The following is an 11159-nucleotide window of genomic DNA, read 5'->3' on the forward strand; positions in this document are numbered from 1 at the left end:
GTAGTAGTAGTAGTAGTAGTAGTAGTAGTAGTAGTAGTAGTAGTAGCAGTAGTAGTAGTATGTGACTTACCCAAGGTCATACAGATAGTAAAAGGCAAAAGGCAAAAAGAGGCAAAAGAGTGCTCTTTCCTATGTACCAAGCTACCTCTTAAGGGACTTTACACATCCCGCCCCTGCACTTTACAGAGAAGGAAACTGAGGTCCACAGGAGGAAAATGACTTGGCCAAGGCCACACAGCTATAAAATGGCAGAGCTGGCATTAGAAACAGCTGCCAAACCAGGCAATTCCAGGAAAGCTAAGGATACAGTGAGCTTTGACCAGGGTAGATCCCTCTAAGTAGGGGGTAGGTTGGCCTCCCAATCTCTACTTCTGGGGTTTCACTGGCCCTGACTCCCCACCGAGATGCTTCATTTGGAGGGGCTGGGGGTTTTTGGGGGGCTTACAAAATCCAGTGACAGATGGCCTGCTGAGGCAGCAGCGCTCCGGCCGGCTGGCATGCTCAGCACTCGCTCCCGCACAGGGAAACAGGCTAATTTTAGCTGCGGCCTCAGTGCCAGCTTTGTTCCCCCGCCCGCAGAGAAATGGGGGTGTGTGTGGGGGGCGCCAGGCTCCCCATCCCAGAATGCACTGCAGCCTTCCTGGGGAATAGCACAGGACACCCCCTCGCCCCCCAGCTCCTGTCACCAAGCCATCTCGTGACAACCTCCCCCCCCACCCCAACCTGGCGGTCCAGAGGACTATGCCTGAAAACTAGTCAAAAGGGAATGTGGGGTGAGCCAGAGACAGAACACCCCAAGAGCAGGACAACACAGGGTGTGGAAGAAGAACCAGGGCCTCCAGGCCAAGACACTGAGTCCAGTTCAGCCAAGCTCTCCCCATCCCCCAGCTCTGGATCTCCGGGGGCGGGCCAGGCCCTCCCTTGGCCTGTGGGAGAGACCAGCTGTCCAGAGCCACAAACCTGGCTATGGGGGCCCAGACAAAGTGCTGAGGAGTCAGTGCCTGCCCAGCCCCTCCCTGAGGCCTGGCCTGGGACCCTGTTGCCTTGGCAACTCAGAGGCTGTTGCCTCTGAAGGGCGATGAGGACTGGGGAGGGCCTGGAGATGAGCCTGCCTCTCTTCTGGGAAGGGCAGGAAGGCTGGGTGCAGAAGGGACTCAGGGACATGGAACCTTCAAGGATGCTTCTCTGTTTGATGAGGAAAAGAGACAGATTCCCACCCCCACCCCCTTCCTCTCAAAGAACAGGGAGGGGCCCAGGCACTAGCTCCCAACCCAGAGGTGGCTCCATCACAAAGCCCCAGGCCTAGAGGCCTACGGGAGGGGGAAGGAGATCAGCCCTGGTAGTACTCTCTCTCCAGGCCCCAAGCCCCTCCCCCAGGTTAGGCCTTCCAGAATCCCAGCCATTTTCCTTACCCAGGGCTCTCTCCCCTCATCTCCCCTCAGACCCAAACTCAAAGAAATCCTCTTCTGGTCCTAGTCAGATTTGGGAAGTGGTGTAAGTCCATAGGAGGGGGTACTGTATTCCTCTTCAACTCCCAGTGAGATCCTCTGCTCACTGAACCTTCACTTTGGCCTGATGTTTGCCAGAGATCTCAAAGGACCGTGTAACTGGGCAGAAGTTGGGAATGAGGAAAGAGTAGTGGACTTGTTGTACAGATGGAAACAATGAGACTCTCAAGAACTTCCCAAGCACCAGGCTGGCGGTAGAAGCTGGGGGCACCGTCCTTGTCTCCACTGTCAAGTTAAGTCAACATGCATTTTTTTTAAAGGGTCTACTATGTACCAGAGACCTTGCTAAGCGTGAAGAAGACAAAGGTAAAAACAATCCCTGCCCTAAAGGAGTTTACAATTTAACACGGGGTAGGGTGGGGGGGCCCCAGAGGCTTGCAGTACTAAATGGATGGGAGCCCCGTTGAGCTCAGTAGACTCAGGGTCCATTTGGGGAGGGTATCAGCCATGGACAATTCCCAGAAGCAGAGGCTGGTCCCAACCTCCCTTTTGTCTGAGCTTGGAAGGGATAGGGAAAGGCCAATTTGGCTAAATCTAAGGTATGTGAGTCAAAAGGCCAAGACTGGAGACCTACAAGGCACAAGGATTCAGCCCGGTCCAGAGGTGTCAGAACCCAAGAGACGAGGCTTCTCAGGTTCTCTGCCTTCCCTTCTCACTCTATTCTCTGGCTACTTGGCTCCCTATCCAGCTACCCTCATATCACTAGCAGCCCCCTCCCCAAATCACCTCTTGCCTAGTGCTAGGACCATGCTCTCTGGATGCTGCTATCCAAGTAGCCCACTCGGGGCCTGGGACACAAGTGGGAGTCTAACCCAGGGCTTTCTCTGGCAGGTGTGAGGGAGGGACAGAGGCCAGAGGCACCAAACCCCTCGACATCCCAAGGACACATCAAGATTACATGACCTCCAAAAGCCCAAGGCCTGCTTTGCTCCCAAAGGACCACAAAGAAGGAACCAGAGGCACTTTAGGAGGGGGACCCACAACAGGTGGGAGTCATACACAGAATCTCAGACTTCCAGAGCTGGGAGAGGGTTTGGAACCCAGAATGTCAGAGCTGGGAGGGCCCTTAGAACAAAGAATGTCAGAATTGGGAGGATCCTTAGAACCCAGAATGTCAGAACTGGGAGGGCCCTTAGAACCCAGAATGTCAGAGTTGAAAGGACCCTTAGAATACAAGGGTCAGAGCTAGGAGGGCCCTTAGAGACTATCTAGTTTCAACACCTTCATTTAAAAGAAGGAAAATAAGGCTTAAAGAGGGAGGTAATATTGACTCAGGTCACATAGTCAGTGGACAGCTGGTACTCCAACCCGTTTTCTGAATCCCAACCCAATGTTTCTTCTATGAGACCACACTGAGGGAAGAGAAGAAGCATTTATTGAGTACCTACTATGTGCCAGGCACCATGCTAAGAGTTTTACAAATATTATCTTGTTGGATTTTGACATTGCTTTCTTGGTGGGAATTAGGCGGGAGGGAGGAGGCAGTACAGACATTGACCAGTTGACAACTCCTACCTACCCCCCATACCCAGACTGGCATCCCCTTCCTTCTTGGACTGAGATACCAACAAGTTTGCTCCAGAAAGGCTGCCCTCTCACTCCCACCCCCATCTCCTGATTTCTGCCTCAGCAACGCCCTCCCCCTCCCCACTGTCTCTACTCTTGGGCTCCAGGGCAGCTGATCTCACCCCACCCCCCTCCCGGAGGCTGCAGTGGCCAAACCAGGGACCTGAGAATGGAGGGCGGCCAACTCCCTGCCAGGCAGAGCTGGGGGAGGGGGAGAGGTGGTGATGGAGGCAAGAGCCAAGTGAGGCTCCTGGCTCTGAAGGAGATCCATGGGGAGCAGGTAGGGAAGGAGACAGACCTAGAGACAAGGACACAGAGACAGCAAGATTTACACTGAGACAGAGAGAGACACCCACACAAACAGGAAGAGAGGGAGAGACAGAGACAAAGACACAGAGACAGCCAGAGATACAGAGGCAAAGAGAGACATGGAGACAAAAACAGAAACAGAGGGGCTGAGAGACAGAGACAAAGACAGGCATTTAAAGACATACTGCAGGCCCTGAAGGAGAGAAAAGCTAGAGAGATACAGAGACAGTCAGAGAAGACACATTCAGACACACAGAGGGAGATAGACTGAGAGAGAGAGAGTGTGTGTGAAGAGGAGGAGGAGGGATGGGGAGACAAAAAGTGACAGTGGGGGGGGGGAGGCAGAGGAGAGAAGGGGGAGTGCGAGGAGGCAGAGGCGGTGCTGAGGCAGAGGGTGGAGGCAGGAGGAGGAACAGCAAGGAAGGGGGGAGCCGGGAGGGGGGGGGGGCGGCCACAAATGGAATGTGTGTCTGCACATGAGGCTCCCAGATGCGTTTGGCTCAGGTTTCACAGGGCAGTTGCTGCAGAGCTGTTGGGAGGGGCTAGGCCGGGCCAGGCGCCCCCGTTCCCATGGAGGCCGGCACCTCGGGGGCACGGGCTCCTGGCACCAGGAGCTTGGGGCGTCGGGTACCCTGACTGGAGGGGGAGAGGAGAAATCACAGAAAGCACGGTGGGGGCTGTTAGGAGCCAAGCCCTGATACTGCACCGTCCCCGTCCCCCCACCTCCTACCCTGAGCCCTCAGCCTGGGCTACACCCTGCACAGTCAAGGAGGCAGGAGCACGAGGAAGGGAGGAAGGTTTCCTGGAAGAGGGGGTGAAGGAGGCTCTCTTCCTCCCTTCTTCTACTGGAGTCCTGCTCCAACCCAGAGGTGGCCACATGGGGCCTTCGTGAGCTGGGGAGAGCAAGCACCCAGATACCCCAAGCAACGCAACACCCTCCCAAACCTAACTGGGGACCCAGAGCACTGTGCTGAGGCCAAGGCGATGTGATGCAGGAGAGCTTGGAGATTGTGAATTCAGATCTGTAATCCTAACACAGCACCAAGGCCTACCCGGGCTCCGGTTGCCACAGCAACGGCAGGTCAGAGGGCAGAGCGGGGCGCCCGTTCCTCTAAGTCAGAATCCCAATTGTTAAAGGCTCAGAATAAACAGCTGAACCAGTGGGGGGGGCTTATGGGGGGGTAGGAGGGGGGAGAGGTTTGCCTGGCTCAGTGTGATGTTGTCAGGCGGCCTCACTAATTGTCTGATGGAACGTAGGGACCAAAGCGGTCTCTTAACTGCTTCGGTGCCACTGGGTCTACGTGCCCCCAACTTCCCTGGCCCTTGCACTACCACCCCAGCTCCCACCCTGACTTCCAGGGCCCCCAGAACTGAACTCCTCCCAAGGACAGAAGGTGAGAAGCTGGTCCGGTGGTCAGGGTGGGCCTAGGGCAGGCTGTGGAGACATTCAGGGCCATCTGTTGGATGTATACAGGAGTATTTTCTCTAGCCTTCCTGGCAGTTAAGTGCTTGAAAATCTCCCTCTGGCCATTGCTCCCGTACACATACACCCCCTCCCCACACACACCATACACATACATACACACACACAGCTTGGGCTGGTGGGAACTTTAGTTTCTCTCTTCCTACCCATTGGTAGCATCTGTTGAGCCAGAGGTGGGAAGGGAGATGGGACAGCTGCGATACCTCCTCCTCCTCCTCCTCCAGGGAGACTTCCTGAGTTCCGCCAAATGCTTCCTCCTCCCAGCCCAGACCTCTGCCTCCCTGGTGGTCTCTGGATGTAAGCAGCCAGACTCTGGTTCTCCTCTAAGAGCTATGTCTCCCCTCATCAGCCTGAAGACTCCCTTACTTAGACTTGAGACTGTGTGCCCTCCATACATAAGCCCCATCCTGGGCTGGCACGGGGAGAAGAGGAGATGGGGGCTGGGGACAGGGCATCCCTGGACCGGCCTTCTGTTGACTGGCACATTGTAGGTGATACCACCAGGAGAGGAGTACATAGAAGGGAGAGGGTGAAATTAAGATACAATGGTCAGGACTCTTGGCTCCTCTAGGGGACAAAGGCGCCTAGGGAGAGACTGACCATGTACCCCAGCTGGGCCCAGGGAGGCTTCCTTGGGCATGTGGGCATCCCCAGGAGGGTATGTGCCTGGCCCAGCCCGACCAGCCCAGGCCTTGGGAGAGCACAAATGGGGCCTTCTCTCAGGATGTCTTCTGTTCTCACATACCTACTACCTACAGCCACGCTCACAGCACCAACTACACCCTGGGCCTCAGAGGCGCAGACAAAACCTCCTCCAACAGTCATGACCCACAGGAACAAGCAGGCACCCTGGAGTCCTGATCAAGTCCCACCCAGTAGGGCTGCGGGCACACCACGATAATTCTGGATCTAGCTCCCCTCTTCACTATCCCTCCAACCCCTACCACAGTAAGCCCCTTAAGGGCAGGGATTGTCTTGCCTTTCCTTGCATCCCAAGTTTAGCCCAGTGTCTACCAAACGGTGCTTAACAAATACATTCTGACTGCAATCTAATCCCACAGTTACACCCTCATCCCTCCACAGTGACAGTGTCTCAATCACCCTCAAATATCCCAGTACCCCGACCCCAGGCAAAGTTTCACTGTTAGGCTCTTGCCATTCCCCTATTCCAACACACACATATACACACACACAAAACCAAATACTGGGGTTCTCTGATCCCAACCTTTGCCCCCTGCAGTGTGGCTCCCAATGGCTGGGAAGGGGACGAACACAGTGTCATTAAGATGATGTCCTTGGGGAATGCCACCCCAGCCCTAGGAAAGGCGCTCACCTTAGAAATGCCCCACAACGTATCTATGGCTCACCTTTAGTTCGGCCTCCTGGTGAGATTCCTACCTGACACAGAATCTATTGCAAGCACTGATCCCTTCCCAGGGCCCCAGAAATTCTGGACCCTATGGAAGGTTCCCCAGGAACCCAAACCCCGTCTACTGTTAAGCCTGGCCTGAGCTCTAAAACTGGTCTAGGGATCAGAAGCCCTTTGGGACAACAGATATTCTCTCTCTCTGGGCCTCAGTTTTGCCATCTGTAAAAATAAGGGGTTTGTACCCAACGATGTCTAGGGTCCCTTCTGGCTCCAACATTTTGTGATTCTGTGAGCTGAAACGGGACTTTAGAGATGGCTTGGTACAATGCCTTATTTTACAAGCTGAGGTCTAGAACCGGGAAATGATCTACCCAAGGCCACACAGTCAGCCTTCTGGCTACACCACACAGTAAACCCATTCAGAGTGAAGTAAGTGAATGAAGTAAGACTAAGGGACCGCAGTTTATTTTCAGCCCCAAGCCCAATTTTAATTAACCATACTGCCCTCCAAGGCCTCGCACCTCGGATGACATCCAGTCGATCCAAACTTACTCCGGAGGATCTCAAAGGGCCCTTCTTTCTGGCAGTCCATGTCAGCTCTCCAGCCTGGAACAAGGACCTTGCATTCTCTCCACCAGACTTGGCCTCCTTAGAGCTAACCTTTCACCTTGGCTGAAGGGTGCTTTCGGGAAGGAGGGCAGAGCCCTGTGGCTCATTAACCCCTTGCATGTCCCATCTTTCCACTCTGTCCCACTCTAGCCTCTGCCTTATTCAGAGGGAGAGTGTGAATTCTCTCTCCTTCCCTCCTCCCCTCTGCCTCAGGGGCTAGGTTTCCCAGGAGCATAGAGAGAACCTTCCCTGCCACCCCCCCTTCCCACCTCCACTGCCCTCCCCAGGATCAGATGCCTCGGCCAGAGCAGCTGAAAATGACCCAGGCTATTTTAGATTCAGGATCACATTGCAAAAACTCCCCCTCTGGTTGGCAGCTACCTCACCTCCCCCCATCCCCTGCAGGGTCACCCTTCATCCCTTCTCACTATCTTCCCCCTAAACACACTCAAAGGATCAAAGGAACCATAGAATATTAGAGCTGGAAGAAACCTTTACAATTAACCGTACAAAGGGGAAACTGAGGCTCCGACAGGGGAAGTGATATAAAAGGCAGCACAGTGTAATAAGCAGAAGGAACAGGGGACCAGGCCTGTGGTTTCATTGGTACAGGGCACTCTCAGATGAGGAAACGACCTTCTCTGCAGATTTATAGTATTAGGAGAGTTGCCTAGAGCACCGAGGAGTTAAAGATTGATTTAGGGTCACACAGCCAGGAAGTGTTCAAAGTGGGACCTGAACCCAGGACTTCCTGGCCTTAAGGCCAGCTCTCTATGACTAAGTCATACACGGAGAAAGGAGCCTTGAATCTGGAGGCAAAGCCCATCTCAGCTCTGCCACCAGTACCAAAAGGGGGCCCTCAGGCAATTTATTTTACCTCTAGGCCTCAGTCTCCTCATATGTAAAATGAAGGTGCGCCTACAGTGTAACCGAAATAGACCTAGCTCTGGAGTCATGAGGCCCTGGGTTCAAATCTCACAACTGTTGTTCTGTTGTTTACTACCTTTTGTGACCTCATCTGTACAATGGGAGGGCAGGACTGGATGAAGGGGTCCCTGAGGTCTCTTTGGGCTCCAGACCCTTTAACCAGATGATCTCTAAGGTACTTTCCAGTTCTAAATCTATGATCCCAAGGCCACACAGCGAGTTAGCAGAAGTAGGATAAGATCCCACTGCCTCCCAGAGGTCTTCGCTGGTTTCTCCTGAAAGGACCATGTTGTTCTCCCACACAGTCTTCATCATGGGAAATTCAAGATCCCCAGCCCCCCAGCCCTGCAGCCATGAAGAGTAACTCTGCTCACCAAAAAGAAACGGGGCATCAGGACCAGTGAAAATCAGACTTGGGACTAAACCTTCCCTCTATCTCCCATGCCACTCCCAAATGCTTACCCTGCCTTGCTTCTTTCTCACTTTTTGGGTCTGGTTCTCATGTTCTCTGAGAGGTCAGGGTGGAGGTAGAGAGGGTTCTGTTTTGCTGTTGTATTCTTTGAGATTGAGGGGAAAACAAGGGAGCAGGGATAAAAAAGAAAAAATGAGGAGACTGAGGCACAGAAGGGTGGGAGCAGAGCCACAACTGAAGGGCCAGCTTGGGTTAAGCCTCCCATCTTTTCCCTCCCCCTAGCAAATCGCCCTCCACCTTCTCTATGATTCTCCTCCCCTGACTCCTTCTAGCTTTAGACCCTTCCATAACCTGGCCCCCCACCAAGTCTCAGTCCCCTCTGGCCCTGGGCCCACCCCCTGGGCAGGAATGTGACTGGTCAGGTCTAGGCTGACCACATGATGGCTACCAGGCCATTGAAGCCCTCCCCCCAGCCTAGGGGGACTTACATACCATGGGGAGGAGGGGCAGGAGGTGGAGAAAGGCCTGAGCCAAGTGGGGGGGCTACCTTAACTCTTCTGAGCCCAGTCTTTAGGGCTCCAAGAGTACCCAGAGAGGAGAAAGAGCAGGGCAATGGAAGATGAATGGAGCTGGTTTTGGACTGGCCTGAAGGGTCTCAGCTGCTAAACTAGAATGGAGGTTCAGGCCCTAATAAGAGGTTCTAATAATGGCTACCAGGGTACCATGCTTGTTGCCTCCCCAAACTCTGGTCCAATGACCCTCGGAGCACCTAGCTGTGGCCTGGGGGCTTCCAGAAGGGTTTAGAGAGGACTCGAGCTCATACTCCCCTACCCTTAGAGAGTCCCTGCCCTCAGGGAGCCCCTGGCATGAGAACTCACAGCCCCTGCCTGGAAGGAGTCACAGCGAGGCAGCAGGGCATGAAAGAAAGATCACTAGATTTGAAATCAGAAGACCTGGGTTCCATTGCCACCACTGCCATGTTGGGCAGTTCACTTAACTCCTCTGAACCTCCTTTTCCTCATCTGTAAAATGAGGAGACTAGGCCAGATGATCTCTTTAGGTCCCTTCTGGCACCTGAAGAGGTGTGAGTGAGTGAGTGAGTGAGTATGTGTGTGTGTGTGTGTGTGTGTGTGTGTCTGTGTGTGTGTGTGTGTGTGTGTGTGTGTGTGTGTGTGTGGGAGAGAGAGAGAGAGGGAGAGGGAGAGAGAGGAGAGAGAGAGAGAGAGGGAGAGAGAGGAGAGAGAGAGAGAAGGAGAGAGAGAGGGAGAGAGAGAGAAAGAGAGAGGGAGAGAGAGAGAGGAGAGAGGGAGAGGAAGAGGAGAGAGAGACAGAGACAGAGAGAGGAGAGAGAGAGAGACACAGAGAGAGAGAGAAAGAAAGAGATGAGAGAGATGAGAGTCTCTGACCTCAGGGGGGAGACTGTAGTCAGGGGCTGTGGGGAAGAAAAGGGAAGGAGAAACCCAGAAACCCTGAAAGAGCCACAAGGGCCAAAAAAGCCAGAGCTACCAGAACCCAAGTGCCTAGCAATGCCAAGTCACCAAGTGACAGGAGCTGGGTGGGGTCAGTCAGGACAAGCTTCCTGGAGGAGGTGGGGCCAGGACCTAAGTCCTAGGGACTCTGGAATTCAGGCAAGCAAACAGGAGAAACATTTTACCCTCCCACCCCAAACTCAGCTCAGGATCTGAACTTGGGTGGGGAAAAGAGGAGAGGGGGTGCCATTCTCTCCACCTTCCAGCTGTTTCCCTCCTCAGAGCTTCCCCCCTCCCCCTCAGTTTCCCTGGCCAGGGCCAGGAGGGGGGCAGGGGAACAGGGTGTGCTGGGCTCCAGCTGAAAACAAGCCGAGCCGGGTTTGCAGGGAGCGGGGTAACCTTGACACAGATGCGGCAGTGGCTAATGGCAGACACTCACTCTCCGCCTGTTCTGGGGGGACTGTTGCCGTTGCTAGGAGACCGGCAGCCGCGAGAATGGAAATGGGTCAGTAAACCTGTGGAGAGATAGTGTGACATCCACAGCTGTTCCAAGCCTGCGACGAAATCCCTCCTCTTCAATATTTATCACTCCCTGCCTGGCTCTCGCCTGCCTGCCAAGCCCCTTCCTCCAGGCCTCCCCCCCAGGAGGGGGGGGGCTCTGGCCACGTCCTCCAGGGTGCCTCCCCCCCCCACCAAGCAGGATGGAACTGGTTCTAGAGGAGAAGGAACAGGAAACTGAGTCTAATCCCCCAGTGGGGAAAGGGTTAAGAGGTCAATTCACTCCTGTTCCTGACTTAGGCACTGTGGTGAAATTACTGGGGCTGTGGCAGAGCCTGAGGACATATAAAAATAACCGGGATGCCTGGCTCATTTTTGCAGGGTGTACCTGGGGGGGCTGCACTGGATGGGCTGGGGGCAGGAAGAGAGTGCAGGACCCTCCATGGAAGGGGCAGAGATGGAGATAAGGAGAAGAGGCTGAGCCCAGTCCAGTCACACAGTCCAACTCTCTCCCAGACTAATTCCACATGCCCAACCTGACGCCCTCCTATACTGCCTGACATCCCTGTCAACACAACCTGGTGTCAAAATACAGCCTGACCCTCTCCTGTGCATTCCGACTACCCCCTCCAAGCCTGATCCTCTCTTTCTACAGCCTGATCCCCTTCCACACAGCCTGACACCCTTCCACACAGCCTGACCCCCTTCCACACAGCCTGACACCCTTCCACACAGCCTTCCAACTTTTCCCCCTCCTTCCAAAATAGCAATACCTCCAAGAGTCTTCTCTCTTTAGTTCTTCCACATACGCCTGCCCCCAACATCTCTCTCCTTCCTTCACTGCTTCTTCTGTCGCAAAGACAACCCCACCACTATTTGCTACTCTTCTGACACATACAGTTCAACTCTATCCCCCCCTCCATCCCTCCCTCACAGTCTGTCACACGGATACACCCTCCCAGAGACACACGCTACAGTCTCACAGGCGCCTGTCTCCCTCTGACAAAGT

At 54.4% G+C, this 11159-nt stretch overlaps 1 protein-coding gene across 5 annotated transcripts in view; it reads right to left on the bottom strand.

The window, feature by feature from the left end:
- The window catches only part of AHDC1 (AT-hook DNA binding motif containing 1), an 86687-nt gene that overhangs the window by 39585 nt on the left and 35943 nt on the right, over positions 1 to 11159 (bottom strand). For 3 of the 5 annotated variants that reach the window (XM_027864830.1, XM_027864827.1, XM_027864829.1), the window contains exons 2-3: positions 10092 to 10167; positions 8234 to 8328 (exon numbers count right to left, since the gene is read on the bottom strand). The exons of 1 other annotated variant lie outside the window; for it this stretch is intronic. The gene's annotated coding sequence lies outside the window, so the exon portion shown is untranslated. The remainder of the gene's footprint in view (positions 1 to 8233; positions 8329 to 10091; positions 10168 to 11159) is intronic. One more of the 5 variants, XM_027864828.1, reaches the window with a different exon arrangement.

Source organism: Vombatus ursinus, unplaced genomic scaffold, assembly GCF_900497805.2.
Source record: "Vombatus ursinus unplaced genomic scaffold, bare-nosed wombat genome assembly UNPS02014777.1, whole genome shotgun sequence".
In the NCBI taxonomy this organism is placed as follows: domain Eukaryota; kingdom Metazoa; phylum Chordata; class Mammalia; order Diprotodontia; family Vombatidae; genus Vombatus; species Vombatus ursinus.